This window comes from Metopolophium dirhodum, chromosome 1 (genome assembly GCF_019925205.1).
Source record: "Metopolophium dirhodum isolate CAU chromosome 1, ASM1992520v1, whole genome shotgun sequence".
In the NCBI taxonomy this organism is placed as follows: Eukaryota; Metazoa; Arthropoda; class Insecta; order Hemiptera; family Aphididae; genus Metopolophium; species Metopolophium dirhodum.
The window spans coordinates 157103958-157122810 of NC_083560.1; positions in this window are offsets into that span (position 1 = coordinate 157103958).

The window sequence follows — 18853 nt, forward strand, 5'->3', positions numbered from 1 at the left end:
TTCTGAAAACCTAGATTATTTATTGTGGATAAGTTTATTTGCAATTGACTTAAATTTTATTCGTCAACAAATTATGTTTTTATTAATTTGAAAAGATGTACCCTATCAATGAACATGGTTAATATAAAGGTAATAATTGAGTTCTAAATTCTAGTTTTACCCCAACACTAAAAATTTTCATATGAGCGTAATTATTGGGTTTGAAACTCTAGTTTTCTGAAAACCTAATTTCTTTATAGTTGATAAGTGTCTTTGCAATTGACTTATATTTTATTCGTCAACAAATTATGTTTTTATTAATTTGAAAAGATGTACCCTATCAATGAACAATATTAATATAAAGGTAATAATTGAGTTCTAAATTCTAGTTTTACCCCAACGCTAAGAAAATTTCATATAAGCGTAATTACTGGGTTTTAAACTCTAGTTTTCTGAAAACATAGTTTCTTTATAGTTGATAAGTGTATTTGCAATTGACTAAAATTGCATTCATTAACAATTTATGTTTTTTATTAATTTGAAAAGATGTACCCCAACGCTAAGAAATTTTCATATAAGCGTAATTATTGGGTTTTAAACTCTAGTTTTCTGAAAACCTAGTTTATTTATAGTGGATAAGTGTATTTGCAATTGACTAAAATTTCATTCATCAACAAATTATGTTTTTTATTAATTTGAAAAGATATACCCCAACGCTAAGAAATTTTCATGTAAGCGTAATTATTGGGTTTGAAACTCTAGTTTTCTGAAAACATAGTTTATTTATAGTGGATAAGTGTATTTGCAATTGACTAAAATTTTATTCGTCAACAAATTATGTTTTTATTAATTTGAAAAGATGGACCCTATCAATGAACAATGTTAATATAAACGTAATAATTTAGTTCTAAATTCTAGTTTTGCCTTCTACTAATCTATCTATAGGTGACCAATGTATTTACAATTGACTAAAGTTTTATTCATCAACAAATTATGTTTTTTATTAATTTGAAAAGATGTACTCCAACGCTAAAAAATGTTCATATAAGCGTAATAATTGGGTTTGAAACTCTAGTTTTCTGAAAACCTAATTTCTTTATAGATGATAAGTGTATTTGCAATTGAATTATATTTTATTCGTCAACAAATTATGTTTTTATTAATTTGAAAAGATGTACCCTATCAATGAACAATGTTAATATAAACGTAATAATTGAGTTCTAAATTCTAGTTTTGCCTTCTACTAATCTATCTATAGATGACCAATGTATTTACAATTGACTAAAGTTTTATTCATCAACAAATTATGTTTTTTATTAATTTGAAAAGATGTACTCCAACGCTAAAAAAATTTCATAAAAGCGTAATTATTGGGTTTGAAACTCTAGTTTTCTGAAAACCTAATTTCTTAATAGTTGATAAGTGTATTTGCAATTGACTAAAGTTTCATTCATCAACAAATTATGTTTTTATACATTTGAAAAGATGTACCCCAACGCTAAGAAATTTTCATGTAATTGTAATTATCGGGTTTTAAACTCTAGTTTTCTGAAAACCTAGTTTATTTATAGTGGATAAGTGTATTTGCAATTGACTAAAATTTTATTCGTCAACAAATTATGTTTTTATTAATTTGAAATGATGTACCCTATCAATAAACAATGATAATATAAACGTAATAATTGAGTTCTAAATTCTAGTTTTGCCTTCTACTAATCTATCTATAGGTGACCAATGTATTTACAATTGACTAAAGTTTTATTCATCAACAAATTATGTTTTTTATTTATTTGAAAAGATGTACCCCAACGCTAAGAAATTTTCATATAAGCGTAGTTATTGGGTTTTAAACTCTAGTTTTCTGAAAACATAGTTTCTTTATAGTTGATAAGTGTATTTGCAATTGACTTATATTTTATTCGTCAACAAATTATGTTTTTATTAATTTGAAAAGATGTACCCTATCAATGAACAATGTTAATATAAACGTAATAATTGAGTTCTAAATTCTAGTTTTGCCTTCTACTCATCTATCCTTAGCTGACCAATGTATTTACAATTAACTAAAGTTTTATTCATCAACAAATTATGTTTTTTATTAATGTGAAAAGATGTACCCCAACGCTAAAAAATTTTCATATGAGCGTAATTATTGGGTTTGAAACTCTAGTTTTCTGAAAACATAGTTTCTTTATAGGTGATGAGTGTATTTGCAATTGACTAAAATTTTATTCATTAACAAATTATGTTTTTTATTAATTTGAAAAGATGTACCCCAACGCTAAGAAATTTTCATGTAAGCGTAATTATCGGGTTTTAAACTCTAGTTTTCTGAAAACCTTATTTCTTTATAGTTGATAAGTGTATTTGCAATTGACTAAAGTTTCATTCATCAACAAATTATGTTTTTATACATTTGAAAAGATGTACCCCAACGCTAAGAAATTTTCATATAAGCGTAATTATTGGGTTCTAGTTTTCTGAAAACCTAGATTATTTATTGTGGATAAGTGTATTTGCAATTGACTTAAATTTTATTCGTCAACAAATTATGTTTTTATTAATTTGAAAAGATGTACCCTATCAATGAACAATGTTAATATAAACGTAATAATTGAGTTCTAAACTCTAGTTTTGCCTTCTACTAATCTATCTATAGGTGACCAATGTATTTACAATTGACTAAAATTTTATTCATTAACAAATTATGTTTTTTTTAATTTGAAAAGATGTACCCCAACGCTAAGAAATTTTCAAGTAAGCGTAATTATCGGGTTTTAAACTCTAGTTTTCTGAAAACCTAGTTTATTTATAATGGATAAGTGTATTTGCAATTGACTAAAATTTTATTCGTCAACAAATTATGTTTTTATTAATTTGAAATGATGTACCCTATCAATGAACAATGTTAATATAAACGTAATAATTGAGTTCTAAATTCTAGTTTTACCCCAACGATAAAAAATGTTCATATAAGCGTAATTATTGGGTTTGAAAACCTAGTTTCTTTATAGGTGATGAGTGTATTTGCAATTGACTAAAATTTTATTCATTAACAAATTATGTTTTTTATTAATTTGAAAAGATGTACCCCAACGCTAAGAAATTTTCATATAAGCGTAATTATTGGGTTTTAAACTCTAGTTTTCTGAAAACCTAGATTATTTATAGTGGATAAGTGTATTTGCAATTGACTAAAATTTTATTCGTCAACAAATTATGTTTTTATTAATTTGAAAAGATGTACCCTATCAATGAACAATGTTAATATAAACGTAATAATTGAGTTCTAAACTCTAGTTTTGCCTTCTACTAATCTATCTATAGGTGACCAATGTATTTACAATTGACTAAAATTTTATTCATTAACAAATTATGTTTTTTTTAATTTGAAAAGATGTGCCCCAACGCTAAGAAATTTTCATATAAGCGTAATTATTGGGTTTTAAACTCTAGTTTTCTGAAAACATAGTTTATTTATAGTGGATAAGTGTATTTGCAATTGACTAAAATTTTATTCGTCAACAAATTATGTTTTTATTAATTTGAAAAGATGGACCCTATCAATGAACAATGTTAATATAAACGTAATAATTTAGTTTTTAATTCTAGTTTTGCCTTCTACTAATCTCTCTATAGGTGACCAATGTATTTACAATTGACTAAAGTTTTATTCATCAACAAATTATGTTTTTTATTAATTTGAAAAGATGTACTCCAACGCTAAAAAAATTTCATATAAGCGTAATTATTGGGTTTGAAACTCTAGTTTTCTGAAAACCTTATTTCTTTATAGTTGATAAGTGTATTTGCAATTGACTAAAGTTTCATTCATCAACAAATTATGTTTTTATACATTTGAAAAGATGTACCCCAACGCTACGAAATGTTCATGTAAGCGTAATTATCGGGTTTTAAACTCTAGTTTTCTGAAAACCTAGTTTATTTATAATGGATAAGTGTATTTGCAATCGACTAAAATTTTATTCGTCAACAAATTATGGTTTAATTAATTTGAAATGATGTACCCTATCAATGGACAATGTTAATATAAAGGTAATAATTGAGTTCTAAATTCTAGTTTTACCCCAACAATAAAAAATGTTCATATAAGCGTAATTATTGGGTTTTCAACTCTAGTTTTCTGAAAACCTAGTTTATTTATAGTGGATAAGTGTATTTGCAATTGACTTAAATTTTATTCGTCAACAAATTATGTTTTTATTAATTTGAAAAGATGTACCCTATCAATGAACAATGTTAATATAAAGGTAATAATTGAGTTCTAAATCCTCGTTTTGCCTTCTACTAATCTATCTATAGGTGACCAATGTATTTACAATTGACTAAAGTTTTATTCATCAACAAATTATATTTTTTATTAATTTGAAAAGATGTACCCCAACACTAAAAAATTTTCATATGAGCGTAATTATTGGGTTTGAAACTCTAGTTTTCTGAAAACCTTATTTCTTTATAGTTGATAAGTGTATTTGCAATTGACTAAAGTTTCATTCATCAACAAATTATGTTTTTATACATTTGAAAAGATGTACCCCAACGCTAAGAAATTTTCATGTAAGCGTAATTATCGGGTTTTAAACTCTAGTTTTCTGAAAACCTAGTTTATTTATAATGGATAAGTGTATTTGCAATTGACTAAAATTTTATTCGTCAACAAATTATGTTTTTATTAATTTGAAATGATGTACCCTATCAATAAACAATGTTAATATAAACGTAATAATTGAGTTCTAAATTCTATTTTTGCTTTCTACTAATCTATCTATAGGTGACCAATGTATTTACAATTGACTAAGGTTTTATTCATCAACAAATTATGTTTTTTATTAATTTGAAAAGATGTACCCCAACACTAAAAAATTTTCATATGAGCGTAATTATTGGGTTTGAAACTCTAGTTTTCTGAAAACCTAATTTCTTTATAGTTGATAAGTGTATTTGCAATTGACTTATATTTTATTCGTCAACAAATTATGTTTTTATTAATTTGAAAAGATGTACCCTATCAATGAACAATGTTAATATAAAGGTAATAATTGAGTTCTAAATTCTAGTTTTACCCCAACAATAAAAAATGTTCATATAAGCGTAATTACTGGGTTTTAAACTCTAGTTTTCTGAAAACATAGTTTCTTTATAGTTGATAAGTGTATTTGCAATTGACTAAAATTGTATTCATCAACAAATAATGTTTTTTATTTGTTTGAAAAGATGTACCCCAACGCTAAGAAATTTTCATATAAGCGTAATTATTGGGTTTTAAACTCTAGTTTTCTGAAAACCTAGTTTATTTATAGTGGATAAGTGTATTTGCAATTGACTTAAATTTTATTCGTCAACAAATTATGTTTTTATTAATTTGAAATGATGTACCCTATCAATGAACAATGTTAATATAAAGGTAATAATTGAGTTCTAAATTCTAGTTTTACCCCAACAATAAAAAATGTTCATATAAGCGTAATTATTGGGTTTGAAACTCTAGTTTTCTGAAAACCTAATTTCTTTATAGTTGATAAGTGTATTTGCAATTGACTAAAGTTTCATTCATCAACAAATTATGTTTTTATACATTTGAAAAGATGTACCCCAACGCTAAGAAATTTTCAAGTAAGCGTAATTATCGGGTTTTAAACTCTAGTTTTCTGAAAACCTAGTTTATTTATAATGGATAAGTGTATTTGCAATTGACTAAAATTTTATTCGTCAACAAATTATGTTTTTATTAATTTGAAATGATGTACCCTATCAATAAACAATGTTAATATAAACGTAATAATTGAGTTCTAAATTCTAGTTTTACCCCAACGATAAAAAATGTTCATATAAGCGTAATTATTGGGTTTGAAAACCTAGTTTCTTTATAGGTGATGAGTGTATTTGCAATTGACTAAAATTTTATTCATTAACAAATTATGTTTTTTATTAATTTGAAAAGATGTACCCCAACGCTAAGAAATTTTCATATAAGCGTAATTATTGGGTTTTAAACTCTAGTTTTCTGAAAACCTAGATTATTTATTGTGGATAAGTGTATTTGCAATTGACTTAAATTTTATTCGTCAACAAATTATGTTTTTATTAATTTGAAAAGATGTACCCTATCAATGAACAATGTTAATATAAACGTAATAATTGAGTTCCAAACTCTAGTTTTGCCTTCTACTAATCTATCTATAGGTGACCAATGTATTTACAATTGACTAAAATTTTATTCATTAACAAATTATGTTTTTTTTAATTTGAAAAGATGTACCCCAACGCTAAGAAATTTTCATATAAGCGTAATTATTGGGTTTTAAACTCTAGTTTTCTGAAAACATAGTTTATTTATAGTGGATAAGTGTATTTGCAATTGACTAAAATTTTATTCGTCAACAAATTATGTTTTTATTAATTTGAAAAGATGGACCCTATCAATGAACAATGTTAATATAAACGTAATAATTGAGTTCTAAACTCTAGTTTTGCCTTCTACTAATCTATCTATAGGTGACCAATGTATTTACAATTGACTAAAATTTTATTCATTAACAAATTATGTTTTTTTTAATTTGAAAAGATGTACCCCAACGCTAAGAAATTTTCATATAAGCGTAATTATTGGGTTTTAAACTCTAGTTTTCTGAAAACATAGTTTATTTATAGTGGATAAGTGTATTTGCAATTGACTAAAATTTTATTCGTCAACAAATTATGTTTTTATTAATTTGAAAAGATGGACCCTATCAATGAACAATGTTAATATAAACGTAATAATTTAGTTCTAAATTCTAGTTTTGCCTTCTACTAATCTATCTATAGGTGACCAATGTATTTACAATTGACTAAAGTTTTATTCATCAACAAATTATGTTTTTTATTAATTTGAAAAGATGTACTCCAACGCTAAAAAAATTTCATATAAGCGTAATTATTGGGTTTGAAACTTTAGTTTTGTGAAAACCTAGTTTATTTATAGTGGATAAGTGTATTTGCAATTGACTTATATTTAATTCTTCACCAAATTATGTTTTTATTAACTTGAAAATATGTACCCTATCAATGAACAATGTTAATATAAACGTAATAATTTAGTTCTAAATTCTAGTTTTGCCTTCTACTAATCTATCTATAGGTGACCAATGTATTTACAATTGACTAAAGTTTTATTCATCAACAAATTATGTTTTTTATTAATTTGAAAAGATGTACCCCAACACTAAAAAATTTTCATATGAGCCTAATTATCGGGTTTTAAACTCTAGTTTTCTGAAAACCTAGTTTATTTATAATGGATAAGTGTATTTGCAATTGACTACAATTTTATTCGTCAACAAATTATGTTTTTATTAATTTGAAATGATGTACCCTATCAATGAACAATGTTAATATAAACGTAATAATTGAGTTCTAAATTCTAGTTTTACCCCAACGATAAAAAATGTTCATATAAGCGTAATTATTGGGTTTGAAAACCTAGTTTCTTTATAGGTGATGAGTGTATTTGCAATTGACTAAAATTTTATTCATTAACAAATTATGTTTTTTATTAATTTGAAAAGATGTACCCCAACGCTAAGAAATTTTCATATAAGCGTAATTATTGGGTTTTAAACTCTAGTTTTCTGAAAACCTAGATTATTTATAGTGGATAAGTGTATTTGCAATTGACTAAAATTTTATTCGTCAACAAATTATGTTTTTATTAATTTGAAAAGATGTACCCTATCAATGAACAATGTTAATATAAACGTAATAATTGAGTTCTAAACTCTAGTTTTGCCTTCTACTAATCTATCTATAGGTGACCAATGTATTTACAATTGCCTAAAGTTTTATTCATCAACAAATTATGTTTTTATACATTTGAAAAGATGTACCCCAACGCTAAGAAATTTTCATGTAAGCGTAATTATCGGGTTTTAAACTCTAGTTTTCTGAAAACCTAGTTTATTTATAATGGATAAGTGTATTTGCAATCGACTAAAATTTTATTCGTCAACAAATTATGGTTTAATTAATTTGAAATGATGTACCCTATCAATGGACAATGTTAATATAAAGGTAATAATTGAGTTCTAAATTCTAGTTTTACCCCAACAATAAAAAATGTTCATATAAGCGTAATTATTGGGTTTTAAACTCTAGTTTTCTGAAAACATAGTTTATTTATAGTGGATAAGTGTATTTGCAATTGACTAAAATTTTATTCGTCAACAAATTATGTTTTTATTAATTTGAAAAGATGGACCCTATCAATGAACAATGTTAATATAAACGTAATAATTTAGTTTTTAATTCTAGTTTTGCCTTCTACTAATCTCTCTATAGGTGACCAATGTATTTACAATTGACTAAAGTTTTATTCATCAACAAATTATGTTTTTTATTAATTTGAAAAGATGTACTCCAACGCTAAAAAAATTTCATATAAGCGTAATTATTGGGTTTGAAACTTTAGTTTTCTGAAAACCTAGTTTATTTATAGTGGATAAGTGTATTTGCAATTGACTTATATTTAATTCGTCACCAAATTATGTTTTTATTGACTTGAAAATATGTACCCTATCAATGAACAATGTTAATATAAACGTAATAATTTAGTTCTAAATTCTAGTTTTGCCTTCTACTAATCTATCTATAGGTGACCAATGTATTTACAATTGCCTAAAGTTTTATTTATCAACAAATTATGTTTTTTATTAATTTGAAAAGATGTACCCCAACGCTACGAAATTTTCATGTAGGCGTAATTATCGGGTTTTAAACTCTAGTTTTCTGAAAACCTAGTTTATTTATAATGGATAAGTGTATTTGCAATCGACTAAAATTTTATTCGTCAACAAATTATGGTTTAATTAATTTGAAATGATGTACCCTATCAATGGACAATGTTAATATAAAGGTAATAATTGAGTTCTAAATTCTAGTTTTACCCCAACAATAAAAAATGTTCATATAAGCGTAATTATTGGGTTTTAAACTCTAGTTTTCTGAAAACATAGTTTATTTATAGTGGATAAGTGTATTTGCAATTGACTAAAATTTTATTCGTCAACAAATTATGTTTTTATTAATTTGAAAAGATGGACCCTATCAATGAACAATGTTAATATAAACGTAATAATTTAGTTTTTAATTCTAGTTTTGCCTTCTACTAATCTCTCTATAGGTGACCAATGTATTTACAATTGACTAAAGTTTTATTCATCAACAAATTATGTTTTTTATTAATTTGAAAAGATGTACTCCAACGCTAAAAAAATTTCATATAAGCGTAATTATTGGGTTTGAAACTTTAGTTTTCTGAAAACCTAGTTTATTTATAGTGGATAAGTGTATTTGCAATTGACTTATATTTAATTCGTCACCAAATTATGTTTTTATTGACTTGAAAATATGTACCCTATCAATGAACAATGTTAATATAAACGTAATAATTTAGTTCTAAATTCTAGTTTTACCTTCTACTAATCTATCTATAGGTGACCAATGTATTTACAATTGCCTAAAGTTTTATTCATCAACAAATTATGTTTTTTATTAATTTGAAAAGATGTACCCCAACGCTACGAAATTTTCATGTAAGCGTAATTATCGGGTTTTAAACTCTAGTTTTCTGAAAACCTAGTTTATTTATAATGGATAAGTGTATTTGCAATCGACTAAAATTTTATTCGTCAACAAATTATGGTTTAATTAATTTGAAATGATGTACCCTATCAATGGACAATGTTAATATAAAGGTAATAATTGAGTTCTAAATTCTAGTTTTACCCCAACAATAAAAAATGTTCATATAAGCGTAATTATTGGGTTTTAAACTCTAGTTTTCTGAAAACATAGTTTATTTATAGTGGATAAGTGTATTTGCAATTGACAAAAATTTTATTCGTCAACAAATTATGTTTTTATTAATTTGAAAAGATGGACCCTATCAATGAACAATGTTAATATAAACGTAATAATTTAGTTTTTAATTCTAGTTTTGCCTTCTACTAATCTCTCTATAGGTGACCAATGTATTTACAATTGACTAAAGTTTTATTCATCAACAAATTATGTTTTTTATTAATTTGAAAATATGTACTCCAACGCTAAAAAAATTTCATATAAGCGTAATTATTGGGTTTGAAACTTTAGTTTTCTGAAAACCTAGTTTATTTATAGTGGATAAGTGTATTTGCAATTGACTTATATTTAATTCGTCACCAAATTATGTTTTTATTGACTTGAAAATATGTACCCTATCAATGAACAATGTTAATATAAACGTAATAATTTAGTTCTAAATTCTAGTTTTGCCTTCTACTAATCTATCTATAGGTGACCAATGTATTTACAATTGCCTAAAGTTTTATTCATCAACAAATTATGTTTTTATACATTTGAAAAGATGTACCCCAACGCTACGAAATTTTCATGTAAGCGTAATTATCGGGTTTTAAACTCTAGTTTTCTGAAAACCTAGTTTATTTATAATGGATAAGTGTATTTGCAATCGACTAAAATTTTATTCGTCAACAAATTATGGTTTAATTAATTTGAAATGATGTACCCTATCAATGGACAATGTTAATATAAAGGTAATAATTGAGTTCTAAATTCTAGTTTTACCCCAACAATAAAAAATGTTCATATAAGCGTAATTATTGGGTTTTCAACTCTAGTTTTCTGAAAACCTAGTTTATTTATAGTGGATAAGTGTATTTGCAATTGACTTAAATTTTATTCGTCAACAAATTATGTTTTTATTAATTTGAAAAGATGTACCCTATCAATGAACAATGTTAATATAAAGGTAATAATTGAGTTCTAAATCCTAGTTTTGCCTTCTACTAATCTATTTATAGGTGACCAATGTATTTACAATTGACTAAAGTTTTATTCATCAACAAATTATGTTTTTTATTAATTTGAAAAGATGTACCCCAACACTAAAAAATTTTCATATGAGCGTAATTATTGGGTTTGAAACTCTAGTTTTCTGAAAACCTTATTTCTTTATAGTTGATAAGTGTATTTGCAATTGACTAAAGTTTCATTCATCAACAAATTATGTTTTTATACATTTGAAAAGATGTACCCCAACGCTAAGAAATTTTCATGTAAGCGTAATTATCGGGTTTTAAACTCTAGTTTTCTGAAAACCTAGTTTATTTATAATGGATAAGTGTATTTGCAATTGACTAAAATTTTATTCGTCAACAAATTATGTTTTTATTAATTTGAAATGATGTACCCTATCAATAAACAATGTTAATATAAACGTAATAATTGAGTTCTAAATTCTAGTTTTACCCCAACAATAAAAAATGTTCATATAAGCGTAATTACTGGGTTTTAAACTCTAGTTTTCTGAAAACATAGTTTCTTTATAGTTGATAAGTGTATTTGCAATTGACTAAAATTGTATTCATCAACAAATAATGTTTTTTATTTGTTTGAAAAGATGTACCCCAACGCTAAGAAATTTTCATATAAGCGTAATTATTGGGTTTTAAACTCTAGTTTTCTGAAAACCTAGTTTATTTATAGTGGATAAGTGTATTTGCAATTGACTTAAATTTTATTCGTCAACAAATTATGTTTTTATTAATTTGAAATGATGTACCCTATCAATGAACAATGTTAATATAAAGGTAATAATTGAGTTCTAAATTCTAGTTTTACCCCAACAATAAAAAATGTTCATATAAGCGTAATTATTGGGTTTGAAACTCTAGTTTTCTGAAAACCTAATTTCTTTATAGTTGATAAGTGTATTTGCAATTGACTAAAGTTTCATTCATCAACAAATTATGTTTTTATACATTTGAAAAGATGTACCCCAACGCTAAGAAATTTTCAAGTAAGCGTAATTATCGGGTTTTAAACTCTAGTTTTCTGAAAACCTAGTTTATTTATAATGGATAAGTGTATTTGCAATTGACTAAAATTTTATTCGTCAACAAATTATGTTTTTATTAATTTGAAATGATGTACCCTATCAATAAACAATGTTAATATAAACGTAATAATTGAGTTCTAAATTCTAGTTTTACCCCAACGATAAAAAATGTTCATATAAGAGTAATTATTGGGTTTGAAAACCTAGTTTCTTTATAGGTGATGAGTGTATTTGCAATTGACTAAAATTTTATTCATTAACAAATTATGTTTTTTATTAATTTGAAAAGATGTACCCCAACGCTAAGAAATTTTCATATAAGCGTAATTATTGGGTTTTAAACTCTAGTTTTCTGAAAACATAGTTTATTTATAGTGGATAAGTGTATTTGCAATTGACTAAAATTTTATTCGTCAACAAATTATGTTTTTATTAATTTGAAAAGATGGACCCTATCAATGAACAATGTTAATATAAACGTAATAATTTAGTTCTAAATTCTAGTTTTGCCTTCTACTAATCTCTCTATAGGTGACCAATGTATTTACAATTGACTAAAGTTTTATTCATCAACAAATTATGTTTTTTATTAATTTGAAAAGATGTACTCCAACGCTAAAAAAATTTCATATAAGCGTAATTATCGGGTTTTAAACTCTAGTTTTCTGAAAACCTAGTTTATTTATAGTGGATAAGTGTATTTGCAATTGACTTATATTTTATTCGTCAACAAATTATGTTTTTATTAATTTGAAAAGATGTACCCTATCAATGAACAATGTTAATATAAAGGTAATAATTGAGTTCTAAATTCTAGTTTTACCCCAACAATAAAAAATGTTCATATAAGCGTAATTACTGGGTTTTAAACTCTAGTTTTCTGAAAACATAGTTTCTTTATAGTTGATAAGTGTATTTGCAATTGACTAAAATTGTATTCATCAACAAATAATGTTTTTTATTTGTTTGAAAAGATGTACCCCAACGCTAAGAAATTTTCATATAAGCGTAATTATTGGGTTTTAAACTCTAGTTTTCTGAAAACCTAGTTTCTTTATAGGTGATGAGTGTATTTGCAATTGACTTAAATTTTATTCGTCAACAAATTATGTTTTTATTAATTTGAAAAGATGTACCCTATCAATGAACAATGTTAATATAAAGGTAATAATTGAGTTCTAAATCCTAGTTTTGCCTTCTACTAATCTATCTATAGGTGACCAATGTATTTACAATTGACTAAAGTTTTATTCATCAACAAATTATGTTTTTTATTAATTTGAAAAGATGTACTCCAACGCTAAAAAAATTTCATATAAGCGTAATTATTGGGTTTGAAACTTTAGTTTTCTGAAAACCTAGTTTATTTATAGTGGATAAGTGTATTTGCAATTGACTTATATTTAATTCGTCACCAAATTATGTTTTTATTAACTTGAAAATATGTACCCTATCAATGAACAATGTTAATATAAACGTAATAATTTAGTTCTAAATTCTAGTTTTGCCTTCTACTAATCTATCTATAGGTGACCAATGTATTTACAATTGACTAAAGTTTTATTCATCAACAAATTATGTTTTTTATTAATTTGAAAAGATGTACCCCAACACTAAAAAATTTTCATATGAGCCTAATTATTGGGTTTGAAACTCTAGTTTTCTGAAAACCTTATTTCTTTATAGTTGATAAGTGTATTTGCAATTGACTAAAGTTTCATTCATCAACAAATTATGTTTTTATACATTTGAAAAGATGTACCCCAACGCTACGAAATTTTCATGTAAGCGTAATTATCGGGTTTTAAACTCTAGTTTTTTGAAAACCTAGTTTATTTATAATGGATAAGTGTATTTGCAATCGACTAAAATTTTATTCGTCAACAAATTATGGTTTAATTAATTTGAAATGATGTACCCTATCAATGGACAATGTTAATATAAAGGTAATAATTGAGTTCTAAATTCTAGTTTTACCCCAACAATAAAAAATGTTCATATAAGCGTAATTACTGGGTTTGAAACTCTAGTTTTCTGAAAACCTAATTTCTTTATAGTTGATAAGTGTATTTGCAATTGACTTATATTTTATTCGTCAACAAATTATGTTTTTATTAATTTGAAAAGATGTACCCTATCAATGAACAATGTTATTATAAAGGTAATAATTGAGTTCTAAATTCTAGTTTTACCCCAACAATAAAAAATGTTCATATAAGCGTAATTACTGGGTTTTAAACTCTAGTTTTCTGAAAACATAGTTTCTTTATAGTTGATAAGTGTATTTGCAATTGACTAAAATTGTATTCATCAACAAATTATGTTTTTTATTAATGTGAAAAGATGTACCCCAACGCTAAAAAATTTTCATATGAGCGTAATTATTGGGTTTGAAACTCTAGTTTTCTGAAAACCTAGTTTCATTATAGGTGATGAGTGTATTTGCAATTGACTAAAATTTTATTCATTAACAAATTATGATTTTTATTAATTTGAAATGATGTACCCTATCAATGAACAATGTTAATATAAAGGTAATAATTGAGTTCTAAATTCTAGTTTTACCCTAACGCTAAAAAATGTTCATATAAGCGTAATTATTGGGTTTTAAACTCTAGTTTTCTGAAAACCTAGTTTATTTATAGTGGATAAGTGTATTTGCATTTGACTTAAATTTTATTCGTCAACAAATTATGTTTTTATTAATTTGAAAAGATGTACCCTATCAATGAACAATGTTAATATAACGGTAATAATTGAGTTCTAAATCCTAGTTTTGCCTTCTACTAATCTATCTATAGGTGACCAATGTATTTACAATTGACTAAAGTTTTATTCATCAACAAATTATGTTTTTTATTAATTTGAAAAGATGTACCCCAACGCTAAGAAATTTTCATATAAGCGTAATTATTGGGTTTTAAACTCTAGTTTTCTGAAAACATAGTTTATTTATAGTGGATAAGTGTATTTGCAATTGACTAAAATTTTATTCGTCAACAAATTATGTTTTTATTAATTTGAAAAGATGGACCCTATCAATGAACAATGTTAATATAAACGTAATAATTTAGTTCTAAATTCTAGTTTTGCCTTCTACTAATCTCTCTATAGGTGACCAATGTATTTACAATTGACTAAAGTTTTATTCATCAACAAATTATGTTTTTTATTAATTTGAAAAGATGTACTCCAACGCTAAAAAAATTTCATATAAGCGTAATTATCGGGTTTTAAACTCTAGTTTTCTGAAAACCTAGTTTATTTATAGTGGATAAGTGTATTTGCAATTGACTTATATTTTATTCGTCAACAAATTATGTTTTTATTAATTTGAAAAGATGTACCCTATCAATGAACAATGTTAATATAAAGGTAATAATTGAGTTCTAAATTCTAGTTTTACCCCAACAATAAAAAATGTTCATATAAGCGTAATTACTGGGTTTTAAACTCTAGTTTTCTGAAAACATAGTTTCTTTATAGTTGATAAGTGTATTTGCAATTGACTAAAATTGTATTCATCAACAAATAATGTTTTTTATTTGTTTGAAAAGATGTACCCCAACGCTAAGAAATTTTCATATAAGCGTAATTATTGGGTTTTAAACTCTAGTTTTCTGAAAACCTAGTTTCTTTATAGGTGATGAGTGTATTTGCAATTGACTTAAATTTTATTCGTCAACAAATTATGTTTTTATTAATTTGAAAAGATGTACCCTATCAATGAACAATGTTAATATAAAGGTAATAATTGAGTTCTAAATCCTAGTTTTGCCTTCTACTAATCTATCTATAGGTGACCAATGTATTTACAATTGACTAAAGTTTTATTCATCAACAAATTATGTTTTTTATTAATTTGAAAAGATGTACTCCAACGCTAAAAAAATTTCATATAAGCGTAATTATTGGGTTTGAAACTTTAGTTTTCTGAAAACCTAGTTTATTTATAGTGGATAAGTGTATTTGCAATTGACTTATATTTAATTCGTCACCAAATTATGTTTTTATTAACTTGAAAATATGTACCCTATCAATGAACAATGTTAATATAAACGTAATAATTTAGTTCTAAATTCTAGTTTTGCCTTCTACTAATCTATCTATAGGTGACCAATGTATTTACAATTGACTAAAGTTTTATTCATCAACAAATTATGTTTTTTATTAATTTGAAAAGATGTACCCCAACACTAAAAAATTTTCATATGAGCCTAATTATTGGGTTTGAAACTCTAGTTTTCTGAAAACCTTATTTCTTTATAGTTGATAAGTGTATTTGCAATTGACTAAAGTTTCATTCATCAACAAATTATGTTTTTATACATTTGAAAAGATGTACCCCAACGCTACGAAATTTTCATGTAAGCGTAATTATCGGGTTTTAAACTCTAGTTTTTTGAAAACCTAGTTTATTTATAATGGATAAGTGTATTTGCAATCGACTAAAATTTTATTCGTCAACAAATTATGGTTTAATTAATTTGAAATGATGTACCCTATCAATGGACAATGTTAATATAAAGGTAATAATTGAGTTCTAAATTCTAGTTTTACCCCAACAATAAAAAATGTTCATATAAGCGTAATTACTGGGTTTGAAACTCTAGTTTTCTGAAAACCTAATTTCTTTATAGTTGATAAGTGTATTTGCAATTGACTTATATTTTATTCGTCAACAAATTATGTTTTTATTAATTTGAAAAGATGTACCCTATCAATGAACAATGTTAATATAAAGGTAATAATTGAGTTCTAAATTCTAGTTTTACCCCAACAATAAAAAATGTTCATATAAGCGTAATTACTGGGTTTTAAACTCTAGTTTTCTGAAAACATAGTTTCTTTATAGTTGATAAGTGTATTTGCAATTGACTAAAATTGTATTCATCAACAAATTATGTTTTTTATTAATGTGAAAAGATGTACCCCAACGCTAAAAAATTTTCATATGAGCGTAATTATTGGGTTTGAAACTCTAGTTTTCTGAAAACCTAGTTTCATTATAGGTGATGAGTGTATTTGCAATTGACTAAAATTTTATTCATTAACAAATTATGATTTTTATTAATTTGAAATGATGTACCCTATCAATGAACAATGTTAATATAAAGGTAATAATTGAGTTCTAAATTCTAGTTTTACCCTAACGCTAAAAAATGTTCATATAAGCGTAATTATTGGGTTTTAAACTCTAGTTTTCTGAAAACCTAGTTTATTTATAGTGGATAAGTGTATTTGCATTTGACTTAAATTTTATTCGTCAACAAATTATGTTTTTATTAATTTGAAAAGATGTACCCTATCAATGAACAATGTTAATATAACGGTAATAATTGAGTTCTAAATCCTAGTTTTGCCTTCTACTAATCTATCTATAGGTGACCAATGTATTTACAATTGACTAAAGTTTTATTCATCAACAAATTACGTTTTTTATTAATTTGAAAAGATGTACCCCAACACTAAAAAATTTTCATATGAGCGTAATTATTGGGTTTGAAACTCTAGTTTTCTGAAAACCTTATTTCTTTATAGTTGATAAGTGTATTGGCAATTGACTAAAGTTTCATTCATCAACAAATTATGTTTTTATACATTTGAAAAGATGTACCCCAACGCTTAGAAATTTTCATGTAAGCGTAATTATCGGGTTTTAAACTCTAGTTTTCTGAAAACCTAGTTTATTTATAATGGATAAGTGTATTTGCAATTGACTAAAATTTTATTCGTCAACAAATTATGTTTTTATTAATTTGAAATGATGTACCCTATCAATAAACAATGTTAATATAAACGTAATAATTGAGTTCTAAATTCTATTTTTTCCTTCTACTAATCTATCTATAGGTGACCAATGTATTTACAATTGACTAAAGTTTCATTCATCAACAAATTATGTTTATTTACATTTGAAAAGATGTACCCCAACGCTACGAAATTTTCATGTAAGCGTAATTATCGGGTTTTAAACTCTAGTTTTCTGAAAACCTAGTTTATTTATAATGGATAAGTGTATTTGCAATCGACTAAAATTTTATTCGTCAACAAATTATGGTTTAATTAATTTGAAATGATGTACCCTATCAATGGACAATGTTAATATAAAGGTAATAATTGAGTTCTAAATTCTAGTTTTACCCCAACAATAAAAAATGTTCATATAAGCGTAATTACTGGGTTTTAAACTCTAGTTTTCTGAAAACATAGTTTCTTTATAGTTGATAAGTGTATTTGCAATTGACTTAAATTTTATTCGTCTACAAATTATGTTTTTATTAATTTGAAAAGATGTACCCTATCAATGAACAATGTTAATATAAAGGTAATTATTGAGTTTTAAATCCTAGTTTTGCCTTCTACTAATCTATCTATAGGTGACCAATGTATTTACAATTGACTAAAGTTTTATTCATCAACAAATTATGTTTTTTATTAATTTGAAAAGATGTACCCCAACACTAAAAAATTTTCATATGAGCGTAATTATTGGGTTTGAAACTCTAGTTTTCTGAAAACCTTATTTCTTTATAGTTGATAAGTGTATTTGCAATTGACTAAAGTTTCATTCATCAACAAATTATGTTTTTATACATTTGAAAAGATGTACCCCAACGCTAAGAAATTTTCATATAAGCGTAATTATCGGGTTTTAAACTCTAGTTTTCTGAAAACCTAGTTTATTTATAATGGATAAGTGTATTTGCAATTGACTAAAATTTTATTCGTCAACAAATTATGTTTTTATTAATTTGAAATGATGTACCCTATCAATAAACAATGTTAATATAAACGTAATAATTGAGTTCTAAATTCTATTTTTGCCTTCTACTAATCTATCTATAGGTTACCAATGTATTTACAATTGACTAAAGTTTTATTCATCAACAAATTATGTTTTTTATTAATTTGAAAAGATGTACCCCAACACTAAAAAATTTTCATATGAGCCTAATTATCGGGTTTTAAACTCTA